Source organism: Danio rerio, chromosome 14, assembly GCF_052040795.2.
Source record: "Danio rerio strain M-AB ecotype USA chromosome 14, GRCz13ab, whole genome shotgun sequence".
NCBI classification, from domain to species: Eukaryota; Metazoa; Chordata; class Actinopteri; order Cypriniformes; family Danionidae; genus Danio; species Danio rerio.
In genome coordinates, this window is record NC_141034.1 from 1,015,960 (window position 1) to 1,030,000 (window position 14,041).

The following is a 14,041-nucleotide window of genomic DNA, read 5'->3' on the forward strand; positions in this document are numbered from 1 at the left end:
AAAACGTGGTAAAAATCCAACGAGAGCTTTTCTTTTTCTGGATTGCTTTTGAAAACACTGTTGGTTGGGTTTAGGGAAGGGGGTGGGCGGGTCAATTGGTGCTTTTTGTGGGATCGGTTGTTCGGTCGGTCAGTCAGCGGCCTCTGGTGGATTTACATGACAACAGCAGGTGCAAATGGCACTTGTGGACTAGACAGAAATTTGAGATCTATAAAAGCGTACACAGTGGCCTCTGGCGGATTCGCGAAAACAAAAACTGAAAAAAGTGTACCTTCTGGGACATATTTTACGCTCTTCAGAAATGTATATAGGGGTAAGTAATAAAAATGAGCCTGGGTGGTTTATATCTTGTTTTTTTACCCCTTATTACTCAAACATTACAGTTTCTACTCTTATATTTACACATACGCTTTTTATACTTACAGAAAAGTATGGCATTATTTAATTGTACTCACACGGTACTTTGTGGGTTGTAAACTAAAGCGTTACCAAAAATTGCGGTAAAGAGTAAATAATTGCGCTGAAATGCTCATCATTAGGATTGTAAATGTACATCTACATTTAGTCATTTAGCAGACACTTATGGCCAGGGTGACTTACAACTGAAGAGGTGTTCAACAAGAAGAAGCAACACACAACAAGGGCTGATTATATAAAGCAACTGTCAGTGCTCAGAGGATTGAATTACTGTTTTGTTTTCTATTATTCCAGCAGAAAAAAAACTGAATTTGGGTTATTGTTCTGACAAGGATCTTTTTTTATTCTTTCTGTTATCCAACATGTTTTAAATACATGTTAAACATTTATAAAAATCAAAATGAACTCCAAAAATATATTTTTACACTGCAAAAATATCAGTTTCCCGTTATATTATGTGCAATAATGTAAATGTATTCTTTTAAATGACTAAAAATGTCCCACAATGCAAAAGCAGACAAATAAACACCAGCGGGTCACATAATGCTGGAAAATAGAGGATAAAATGTGCTTTTCCTGTCTCACAATTAAATAAATAAACCCATCTCTGATGACCTGAGGTGTTTTGAGGGTCATTTTCTGTGTAGTGTTGCTGAAGCACATCAGAAACATGACATGGTTTAATATTCAGAGTGTGAATACGAGCTGAAAGTGAGCGTGAGCGATGATGAAATGAGGAAACCTGCTGGAGAAAGAGGATCCGGCCGGCTGCTGGAGAAACTGAGTAACACCTGCTGCATCTCTGACTGTGAAAACACACACACACACACACACACACACACACACACACACCTTTTTAAATTTTAGGTCTTTTTATTATTTATTTATTAGTAATAAAAAAGGCACCACGAGATCAAAATTGACTGGTATTACTATACTTGTGAGGACATGTCCCCACATAGTAAGGAATACAGGGTATACACACACACTCTCTCTGAATACAAACACACTGAACACTGCTGTGTTTATCACACACAGACAAACACGTCAACGTACATACTGTCATCCTCACACAAACACACCGTCATCGTCAACATACAGTCATCCACACACTCTTGTGTATGCGCAAACACACACTGTCATCCTCACAAACACACAAATGCACATGCAGTCATCCCCACACACACACACACACACAGACGGCTCAGGAGTGGGCTGAGAGCGGCACACACATGTGAAGGCACAGAGAATCAACAATGGAGGATCAGCCAGATTTCACAGAGGATTTACAAGCTCAACTATTTTTACATGATCTGGAGAGTCAGAAGGAGAGCTGCTGCTGTGTGTGTGTGTGTGTGTGTGTGTGTGTTGTGGGTGGACAGACCCGATCTGCACGTCTACACTTCTGTTGGTGAGCTACACGACACACAACCTCAGGAAAACACACTTAATATATGATAGATCGCATGTGGATACAAAGAGGAACAACACAATACATTTTTATTTTCGGCTTGGTCCCTTTATTAATCAGCGGAATGAACCACCAACTTATCCAGCATAGGTTTTACACCGCGGATGCCCTTTCAGCTGCAACCCAACATTGGGAAACACCCACACACTCTTGCATTCACACTCATATACTACAAAAAATTTAGTTGATCAGTTCCCCTATAGCGCATGTGTTTGGACTGTGAGGGAAACCGGAGCACCCGGAGGAAACCCACACCAACACGGGGAGAACATGCAAAACCGCCCTTACTGTATCATACAGTAGTCAAAATGATGAATAAAAACACTACTGTACTTCACCAAAGATTTTTATTCATATTTTGAAGTTTGTAGTAACTTTAGGGAGACCAGATCAACTTACTACAGCTGTAATTATGTCAAAACTGCCCTTACTGTACATACAGTAGTCAAATAGATAAATGAAAACAATACTGTACTTCACTAAAGATTTTTATCTGTATTTTTAAGGTTGTGGTAACTTTACGAAGATATTAACGGGTGTAGTACAGTCGCATAGTCAAGACTGACTTACTACAGGTGAGATTACAGCCATATTTTCATTGATATTTTTACAGTACACAAATATTTGTGGAAAATATTTACAGTAATTCACCTTACAATAATTTCAAGATGTTAAAGGGTGTAGTACATTCACAGAGCCCTCACTGACTTACTACAGGTGAGATTTTAGCCATATTTTTATTCATAATTTTACAGTATGTAAATATTGAAGACAAATATTTACAGTAAATCATCCTACTGTAATTTTAGGATTTTAAACGGTGAAGTACATTCACAGTCCTCACTGACTTACTACAGGTGAGATTTTACCCATATCCATATTGCTATTTAAACAGTACACAAATATTGAAGGTAAATATTTACAGTAATTTACTCTACATTCATTGTATAACATTAAAGAGTGTAGTACTTTTACAGAGGCCAGACTGACTTACTACAAGTGTGACTATACCCATAATTTCATTTATAATTGTACAGTACATAAATACTGAAGATAAATATTTACAGTAATTTACTCTGCTGTAATTTTATGATTTTATTGACAGATGATATTTTGTCAAAACCGCCCTTACTGTACATACAGTAGTCAAATAGATAACTAAAAACACTACTGTACTTCACTAAAGATTTTTATTCATATTTTGAAGGTTGTAGTAACTTTACAAAGACCAGACCGACTTACTACAGGTGTAATTATGTCAAAACTGCCCTTACTGTACATACAGTAGTCAAATAGATGAATAAAAACACTACTGTACTTCACTAAAGATTTTATCCGTATTTTTAAGGTTGTGGTAACTTTACGAAGATATTAACTGTACGGGTGTAGTACAGTCGCATAGTCAAGACTGACTTACTACAGGTGAGATTACAGCCATATTTTCATTGATATTTTTACAGTACACAAATATTTGTGGAAAATATTTACAGTAATTCACCTTACAATAATTTCAAGATGTTAAAGGGTGTAGTACATTCACAGAGTCCTCACTGACTTACTACAGGTGAGATTATAGCCATATTTTCATTCATATTTACACAGTACACAAATATTGAAGGTAAATATTTACAGTAATTTACTCTACATTCATTGTATAACTTTAAAGGGTGTAGTACTTTTACAGAGGCCAGACTGACTTACTACAAGTGTGACTATACCCATAATTTCATTTATATATGTACAGTACATAAATATTGAAGATAAATATTTACAGTAATTTACTCTACTGTAATTTTATGATTTTAACGGGTGTAGTACATTCACATAGTCCAGACTGACTTACTACAGGTGAGATTACAGCCATATTTTCATTCATATTTTTACAGTACACAAATATTTGTGGAAAATATTTACAGTAATTCACCTTACAATAATTTCAAGATGTTAACGGATGTAGTACATTCACAGAGTCCTCACTGACTTACTACAGGTGAGATTTTACAAATATTTATATTGATATGTACACAGTATACTAATATTGAAGACAAATATTTACAGTAATTTATTCTACTGTAATTTTATACCTTTAAAGGGTGTAGTACTTTTACATAAGTCAGACTGATTTACTACAGGTGTTACTATACCCATATTTTCATTCATGCTTGTACAGTACACCAATATTGAAGATAAATATTTACAGTAATTTACTCTAATGTAATTTTATGATTTTAACGGGTGTAGTACAGTCACATAGTCCAGACTGACTTACTACAGGTGAGATTTTACCCATATTTTCATTCATATTTTTACAATACACCAATATTTGTGGAAAATATTTACAGTAATTTACTCTACTGTAATTTTATGGTTTTAAACAGTGAAGTACATTCACAGAGTCCTCACTGACTTACTACAGGTGAGATTTTACCCATATTTATATTGATATGTACACAGTATACAAATATTGAAGGTAAATATTTACAGTAATTTACTCTACTGTAATTTTATAACTTTAAAGGGTGTAGTACTTTTACAGACGTCAGACTGATTTACTACAGGTGTTACTATACCCATATTTTCATTTATATTCGTACAGTACATAAATTCTGAAGATAAATATTTACAGTAATTTACTGTAATTTTATGATTTTAACGGGTGTAGTACAGTCACATAGTCCAGACTGACTTACTACAGGTGAGATTTTACCCATATTTTTATTCATAATTTTACAATACAGCAATATTTGTGAAAAATATTTACCGTAATTTACTCTACTGTAATTTTATGATTTTAAAGGATGAAGTACAGTCACATAAGCCAGACTGACTTACTACAAGTGAGATTTTAGCCACATGATACTGTAACAAACCGAGCTCTTATAAATCACCTCAGTGTTTCCTGCAGCTGTAAACTCAGTGTGTGATTTAGTTTTTTGTCGTGTGGGTCTGAAATGCGCTGTGTTGAGTTATCGGGTCAGTGTGAAGCCGGCTGATCTTCCTGCAGACTCAGAGCTCTGTCACACTGGATGGAGATCTGGCTCAACTCCCTGTTCTCCCAGCCGCAGTAATGCATCTAATCCTGGCTTTGGTCAGCGCTGCAATCTCTGAACAATTACCCGTGCATGTACAGTGCTCAGCATGAATACGTTCACCCCGCACTGATCTCTCTTTCAATTCATATTTAAAATAGGATGCTTTAATAATATATCTGTGCATACACACTAGATTAGTCAGTACCAAAGATAAAACTGGAACTAATCCAACAAAAAGACTGAAGATCACAGTCCAAACATGTTGTTTAAAATTTTCAATATAACTCTAATAAACAGGATTGTTTTTTTGCAATTTAAATGTATTAGGCTATATTTCTGTTCCTAAAGATTTTAGGTGACCAAAGTCTTATAATAATGAATATAACCATTTTAATAAACTGTTGCATGGAGTTGACCAGCTTCTGGCACATTTGAACAGGTACCACGCATCACAATTCCTTAGCATGTTTTGGTTTAGCATGCCTCAGAAAGAGCAATATTGATATCAAACCACAAGTTTTCTATATTGGGTTAAGGTCAGGACGCTGGGCTGGCCACTAATCTTGTTGGTCTGAAAGCAAGATGCGGCTATAAATTTTAATAAACAGGAAAAATCAAGAAAAAGAAATTAAAAATGTACCTTATTTGAAATATTTTAGTTTTCCCTGAGATGGGTTGCGGCTGGAAGGGCATGCGTTGCATAAAAACTTGATGGAGAAGTTGGCGGTTCATTCCGCTGTGGCGACCCCGAATTAATACAGGGACTAAGCCGACAAGAAAATAAATGAGTGAATGAAATATTTTAGTTTGAGTTAGTTTAGCTTGTTGTTGTTTGTATTTGCACTAACTTGTTTGATTTTAAATGTAATATTTTTATTCCTAAAGTTGTTCGGAGACCAAACTCTTATTTTAAATGCAAATATGTTTTGTTTAAATGCAAAACAAACATAGATATAATATAAATATGTGATATATTATGCATAATCACTGAGCTTTCATTTAAAGTATTTGTTTTTCTATTTTGCTGTTGCTGTTTGTTTTTATTTATTAGCTCTGTTTAGTTTCTGTGCACGATTTGTTTAAAGTCTGATCCATGTTCAACTTTTCTGGAAATTTAAAGTCGGAACCTATTGGATATTGTCTGAAAAGCAATTTCTCATAAATAAATCAACAGAGACTTACAGGCATTATATAAAAGTTTTCATAAATATTTAGTTGCTCCCTCAGGTGTGAGGATATTGCATAATAAAAGCTTCAGTCAAGAACAACTGTTTACCGTGTAACTCATCGTGCACTTACTGACATACTATCAACATCTTGTGGGAACGACAAATTAATTTTTGCATCAGCTCAGTCCTCTAGTCATTTATATAACCAAACCAGCGACTTCAAAACAATCATCTATTCATCTGCGCATAATTGTAATCATGCATTTCTGTAAGAAAACTACTGGATATAATTCATTTGAAGGTTTCTGTGTTGCAGTGTTTATTAACTATCCATTTAACTACTGAGTAATATTAATGGATTACATGTACTTCCTTTGGTTAGGGTTAGAATATGAGTTTAGGGTTAGTGGCATTTAATTATTACGTATTGCATCACGTGTAACCCTAAAATAAAGTGTTACCCAATATTCTCTTACCTTCATGCATTGCATTTATTTCAATAGATTGTGAAATGTGATGCATTTATAAAATAAACAGTTTTTTATAAAACATTTTACATACACTCGCAATTCATCACATACATTTAGCTAGCTAGCTAGTTAACTAATTAGTTAGTTAATTAAAATACATATATAACGCAACAACTTCAGTAATTGATCTGCTGTGGTGATTCTACGGTTGCTATGGTAACACAACAACTATAATAATTGATCTGTTGTGGTGATTCTACAGTTGCTATGGTAACACTACTATAGTAATTGATCTGTTGTGGTGATTCTACAGTTGCTATGGTAACGCAACAACTATAGTAACTGTTCTGCTGTGGTGATTCTACAGTTGCTATGGTAACACATTAACTGTTATAATTGATCTGTTGTGGTGATTCTACAGTTGCTATGGTAACACATTAACTGTTATAATTGATCTGTTGTGGTGATTCTACAGTTGCTATGGTAACACTACTATAGTAATTGATCTGCTGAGGTGATTCTACAGTTGCTTTGGTAACACATCAACTATAATAATTGATCTGTTGTGGTGATTCTACAGTTGCTATAGTAACGCTACTATATTAATTGATCTGTTGGGGTGATTCTATAGTTGCTATGGTAACACTACTATAGTAATTGATCTGTTGTGATGATTCTACAGTTGCTATGGTAACACAACAACTTCAGTAATTTATGTGTTTTGGTGATTCTACAGTTGCTATGGTAACACGACAACTATAGTAATATAAAAACATTTCCAAGTTCTGTAGCTTTCTACAGCTTTTATACAACAATTCCTCACATTTTACTGTAGTAAAAACTACAGTACACCACAGTATATTAAACAGCATTCACCACAGATAATACCACTGCTATTAAAGTGTGCTGAATACTGTAAGACAATATAACACACTTTAATATGGTTCAAAAACACTATAGTTACTTTAGTAATACCATTGCAGCTCAGTTACTACAGTATATCTTTATATTTGATGAAATACGCATAACGTTTACTTAATTTCATGGGTAAATGGCCGGGTAAACACTGTCAGGACTGTCCTGTTTGGGTAAACCATCACTTTTCTGAACCCGCTATAATGGGTTGTTCTCATCGTGCATATATGATATTCCTCCTCTGAATACTGATGTGTGTGTGTGAGAATGTGCGTGTGTGAGTGTCTGTGTGTGTGTGTGGAGGAAAAGAGAGCATCATGATCCTGAGATCTTGCCACCGTCACCCATGAGAAAACATTCCTGGGACGAGAGGCGGGCGAAACACACTCACACTGCAATTACAGGACGTGTGGAGCATGACCTGCCAGACTGATGCTGGATATAGAGGGAGAAATGAATGCATTCATGGGGGAGAAACACTGCAGAACGGGAGGGAGAGGGGATGGAGATGTGTGTTTTAATGCTAGTGTAAAATCTGTGTGTGTACGGATGTGTTAATGTGTGTGTGTGTGTGTGTGTGTATGTGTGTGTGTGTGTGTATGTGTGCATGTAAGTGAGAGTATGTCTGTGTGCGAAGATATGTGTAAATGTGTGTGTGTGTGTGTGTGTGTATGAATATGTATGTGTTATTGTGTGTTTGCGTGTGTATATGCGTTTTGTGTCTGTGTGCATATATATGTGTGTGTATATATGTGTATATATGTGTATATGTGTCTGTGTGGATATATATGTGTATATGTGTATATGTGTGGGCGTCAGTGTGTATGTGAGTGTGTGTCCGTGTGTGCGTATATATGAATGAATGTGTGTTTAAATTTGTGTGTATATGTGTGTAAATGGGTGTGTGTCTGTATGTGTGCATGTGTATTTTGTGTGTGTGTTTGTGTGTTGTGCGTGTGTATATGAGTGTGTGTGTGTGTGTGTGTGTGTGTGTGTGTGTGTGTGTGTGTGTGTGCGTATATACTGTGTCTGTGAATGTGTGTGTGTCTGTGTGTGTGCACGCTAATATAGGTGTAAATGTGTGTGTATATGACAGTGGGTATCTGTGTGTGAATGTGTGTATGGATCTGTGATTTTGTGTGTATGTGTACGTGCGTATGTGTTAATGTGTGTGTGTGTGCATATGTGTATGTATGTGTGTATGTATGTGTTAATGTGTGTGTGCATGTACGTGAGTGTGTGTATGTGTGTTTGTGTCCATATATATGTGTGTCTGTGTGTGCGTGTATATTTATTTATTTGTGTGTGTGTGTGTATATTTGTGTGTGTGTGTGTGAGTGTGTGTGTGTGTATGTGTATGTGATTTTGTGTGCATGTGTACGTATGTGTTAATGTGTGTGTGTCTGTGTGCGTATGTGTGCATATGTGTTAATGTGTGTGTGTACATATTTGTGTGTGTGTGTCTGTGTGTTTGCGTGTGTAAATGTGTGTCTGTGTGCGTATATATGTGTAAATGTGTGTGTCTGTATGTGTGCAAGTGTATACTTGTGTGTGTGTGTGTGTGTGTGTGTGCGTGTGTGCATATGTTTTAATCTCTGTGTGTATGTATGTGAGTGTGTGTGTTTGTGTGCATATATATGTGTGAATGTGTGTGTGTGTAAATGTGTGTATGTGTCTGTATGTGTGTGCGTGTGTGTGTGTGCTAGTGACCCAGAGCAAGACTTTTCACCTGTATTCCTGCTATCTGACTGAATGTGTGTGTGTGTGTGTGTGTGTGTGTGTGTGTGTGTGTGTGTGTGTGTGTGTGTATATTTGTGTGTGTGAGTGTGTGTGTGTGTGTGTGTGTGTATGTGTATGTGATTTTGTGTGCATGTGTACGTATGTGTTAATGTGTGAATGTGTGTGTGTGCGTATGTGTGCATATGTGTTAATGTGTGTGCGTACATATTTGTGTGTGTGTGTCTGTGTGTTTGCGTGTGTAAATGTGTGTCTGTGTGCGTATATATGTGTAAATGTGTGTGTCTGTATGTGTGCAAGTGTATACTTGTGTGTGTGTGTGTGTATGTATGTGTGTGTGTGTGTGTGTGCATATGTGTTAATCTCTGTGTGTATGTATGTGAGTGTGTGTGTTTGTGTGCATTTATATGTGTGAATGTGTGTGTGTGTAAATGTGTGTATGTGTCTGTGTGTGAGTGAATGTGTGTGTGTGTGCGTCTGTCTGTGCGTATATGTGTGAATGTGTGTGTGTATGTGTGCATGTGTATGTATGTGCGTGCGTGTGTGTGCTAGTTACCCAGAGCAAGACTTTTCACCTGTATTCCTGCTATCTGACTGAATGTGTGTGTGTGTGTGTGTGTCTGTTTGTGCGTGTATGTGTGAGTGTGTGTGTGTGTGTGTGTGTGTATGTGAATGTGTGTATGTGTTAATGTGTGTGTCTGTTTGCGCGTGTACTGTGTGTGTGTGTGTGTGTGTGTGCGTGTGTGTGTGTGTGTGTGTGTGTGTGTGTGTGTGTGTGAGTGTGTGCGTATATGTGTGTGTTAGTGACCCAGAGCAAGACTTTTCACCTGTATTCCTGCTGTAATGACTGTCTGTGAGCCGCGAGTCAGAAGATCAGTGATAAAAGCAGACCAGCACACACCAGCCAAAGCTGAACTCCCCCAGCCGACAGCCGCTTCACTAGACAACAGTGTGTCAGGCAACTAAACTTTGAATCAGATATATTTAAAGCAGACCTATTCTGCTTTAGAAGTAAAATGCGTCTCTGATGTCCCCAGAGAGTGTGTCGTGAAGTCTGAGCTCAAAATAACACACACTTAATGTCCTCCAGCTCTCTGAAACTGACCCTTTCAGGCTTTGATCCTAATTGTGGCGTTTTGGTGACTGTCGCTTTAAATGCAAATGAGATTATAAATTTTTTCAGAAGAGGGCGGAGCTACAAATGTAAATAGTGACAGGTGTAAAACAGCACTAGTGCTGGTCAGGTCTGCATGTTGAACAGTGTGTGCTTGATGCTTCTGTCAGTCTATGTCGCTCCTCATCTATATCTCCACATCTATAATCCTCTTAGTCTATGCTGTCATCATCTTCAGCAGCTCGAACACTCTAATGGCTAATGGACAGACGGCTGCTTCCCACTCAGGGCTGCTGATTATGCTAATGAGGGAGAGATGGGCACTAGTGGGCGGGGCTTTCCCCCTCTGATGACTCGTACAAAGGGAGAATGTCAAACACAGTGCTTCATCATCAAGTCTGATTAGAACAAACACATTTAATATGTGTTGAGCATTAGAGGATGGAGACATCCACACACTGCTGACACACAATAAAAACAAAGAGATGTTTGGATGATAGGTAGGAATTTATTTCTCCATAAGAGTCTCTGTGCATTAAACAAATGAGCAGGAAAATACTGATAATTTTGATGAACGTGGAGAAAAACAGGTGGAAGAGGAAGGAGACATGACCTAGCACACACACGACACATGCACACACAACACACACTGATGCACACACAAACATACACACGTGCACAAACACAAAACACTGGAACATCATTCCAGCGTCTCCAGCATCTCTCTCTCTCTACATTTAGTTTTTGTTTCTCTTCTGTTCTAGAAATAACCATGAGGGAAAGAGAGCTGTCAGAGCTATGCTACATTTCTCTAACCAAAGCCTGACCAGACAGAGAGAGAAAGAAAATACATGTATAAAAAAATGTACATTTAGTTATTCATTCATTTACCTTCCATAGTCTCTTTATTAATCAGGGGTCGCCACAGCGGAATGAACCAACAACTTATCCATCACATGTTTCACACAGCGGATGCCCTTCCAGCTGCAACCCATCACTGGGAAACATCCACACACACTCATACACTACGGCCAATTCAGTTCATCAGCTCCCCTGTAGTGCATGTGTTTGGACTGTGGGGGAAACCGGAGCACCCGGAGGAAACCCACACCAACACGGGGAGAACATGCAAACTCCAAACGCCTACTTACCCAGCCGGGACTCAAACCAGTGACCTTCTTGCCCTACATTTAGTTAATTTATATATAAAATATTCAGTTTATAACTTAAAATCATTTATTAATATGACTATATGGGTACATATTTTAAAAGTATATGCACACAGTCAAGCCTGAAAGTATTCGTACCCCTGGCGATATTTTTTCCCCACAACGATGCCTCTTGTCTTATTTTTAAAAAGCAATAAAAACGTTTCAAGAACATTATCAAACCCCACCCACATAAACAATACTGTAATAAATTCAAGTGTTTTTGAACCATACTACAGTAAAGTGTTATATTCTAGTTCTATAATTTAACTGTAATAAATACTGTATTATACTTTAGCTTTTATTTCAGTAAACTGTGGTGTATTGTTGTCGAATATACCTCAAAGCTGTAAAAAATATCGGTATCGGGTCATTTGTTTATATTGCAATTTTGCTGTGTTACCATAGCAACTGCAGAATCACTATGACAAATTAATTACTATAGTTGTTGATACCATAGCAACTGTAGAATCACCACGACAGATCAAATACTATAGTTGTTGTGTTACCATAGCAACTGTAGAATCACCACAACAGATCAATTGCTATAGTTATTGTGTTACCATAGCAACTGTAGAATCACCACAACAGATCAATTGCTATAGTTATTGTGTTACCATAGCAACTGTAGAATCACCACAGCAGGTCAAATACTATAGTTGTTGTGTTACCATAGCAACAGTAGAATCACAACAACAGATCAAATACTATAGCTGTTGTGTTTCCATAGCAACTGTAGAATCACCACAACAGATCAATTGCTATAGTTATTGTGTTACCATAGCAACTGTAGAATCACCAAGGCAGATCAAATACTATTGTTGTTATGTTACCATAGCAACAGTAGAATCACAACAACAGATCAAATACTATAGTTGTTGTGTTACCATAGCAACTGTAGAATCACAACAACAGATCAAATACTATAGCTGTTGTGTTACCATAGCAACTGTAGAATCACAACAACAGATCAAATACTATAGCTGTTGTGTTACCATAGCAACTGTAGAATCACCACAACAGATCAATTGCTATAGTTATTGTGTTACCATAGCAACTGTAGAATCACCAAGGCAGATCAAATACTATTGTTGTTATGTTACCATAGCAACAGTAGAATCACAACAACAGATCAAATACTATAGTTGTTGTGTTACCATAGCAACAGTAGAATCACAACAACAGATTGATTACTATAGTCGTAGTGTTACCATAGCAACTGTAGAATCACCACAACAGTTCAATTGCAATAGTGGTGTTACCATAGCAACTGTAGAATCACCATGGCAGATCAAATACTATAGTTGTTGTGTTACAATAGCCACTGTAGAATCACCACAACAGATCAATTGCTATAGATGTGTTTCCATAGTAACTGTAGAATCACCACGCCAGATAAAATACTATAGTTCTTGTGTTACCATAGCAATAGTAGAATCACAACAGATCAAATACTATAGTTGTTGTGTAACCAAAACAACTGTAGAATCACCACGACACTACACTATAGTGCTGACTATACCTTACTTTAGAATTTAAAAAAATATTTTGTCAATGGTATTGAAAGAGCGTTTAAAACCTTCCCTCAACGTTAGCCTGGAAACCGGAGGATTGCGATGACAATCATGCGTTAGCAGGAAGTAATGCGATGTCAGTCAGGAAGTCGTGCATTGTTAAGTGTTGTGGAGTTTGGATTTTGTTTGCGGAGTTTTTTTTCTTCCTCTGTCTTGTCTGATGAGGAAAGGGAAGGTGTGGATGTTGGAGGGAAGCAGAGAATGTTTACACCCACCTGCTGTCAGAAGTGCATGTGCTTCCACCGGTGGGCTGAGATAAAAACCCAAAGAAGAAAAACAACAGGAACAGCATGTCCACGGGCCGCCAGAGATCTGCACAGCTCAGAGCATAATCATCATTCTGGAGAGGCTGCAAATGCTTTAAAGCCTACAGTACTCACACAAGTCTGGCATATTTCAACACACCGACCTCGCAATACTGCACTTTTATTATCCTCGGCAGTCCTTTTGTCAGTTCTTTCTATTAAAAAAAAAATTTATCTGCTGACTAGTGAGTAGATGAGTTCACCTGTTGACTAGTGAGTAGATGAGTTCACCTGTTGACTAGTGAGTAGATGAGTTCACCTGTTGACTAGTGAGTGGATGAGTTCACCTGTTGACTAGTGAGTAGATGAGTTCACCTGTTGACTAGTGAGTAGATGAGTTCACCTGTTGACTAGTGAGTGGATGAGTTCACCTGTTGACTAGTGAGTAGATGAGTTCACCTGTTGACTAGTGAGTGGATGAGTTCACCTGTTGACTAGTGAGTAGATGAGTTCACCTGTTGACTAGTGAGTAGATGAGTTCACCTGTTGACTAGTGAGTGGATGAGTTCACCTGTTGACTAGTGAGTAGATGAGTTCACCTGTTGACTAGTGAGTGGATGAGTTCACCTGTTGACTAGTGAGTAGATGAGTTCACCTGTTGACTAGTGAGTAGATGAGATAACCTGTTG

The 14,041-nt window shown here is 37.3% G+C and overlaps 1 long non-coding RNA gene across 1 annotated transcript in view; it reads right to left on the reverse strand.

Annotated features, from left to right (window-relative positions):
* Positions 1 to 741: 741 nt before the first annotated feature.
* LOC141377648 (uncharacterized) overlaps positions 742 to 14,041 on the reverse strand; it is a 64,999-nt gene continuing 51,699 nt past the window's right edge. Inside the window, exon 3 of the long non-coding RNA XR_015507222.1 lies at positions 742 to 1,223. This is a non-coding gene — a long non-coding RNA (uncharacterized LOC141377648). The remainder of the gene's footprint in view (positions 1,224 to 14,041) is intronic.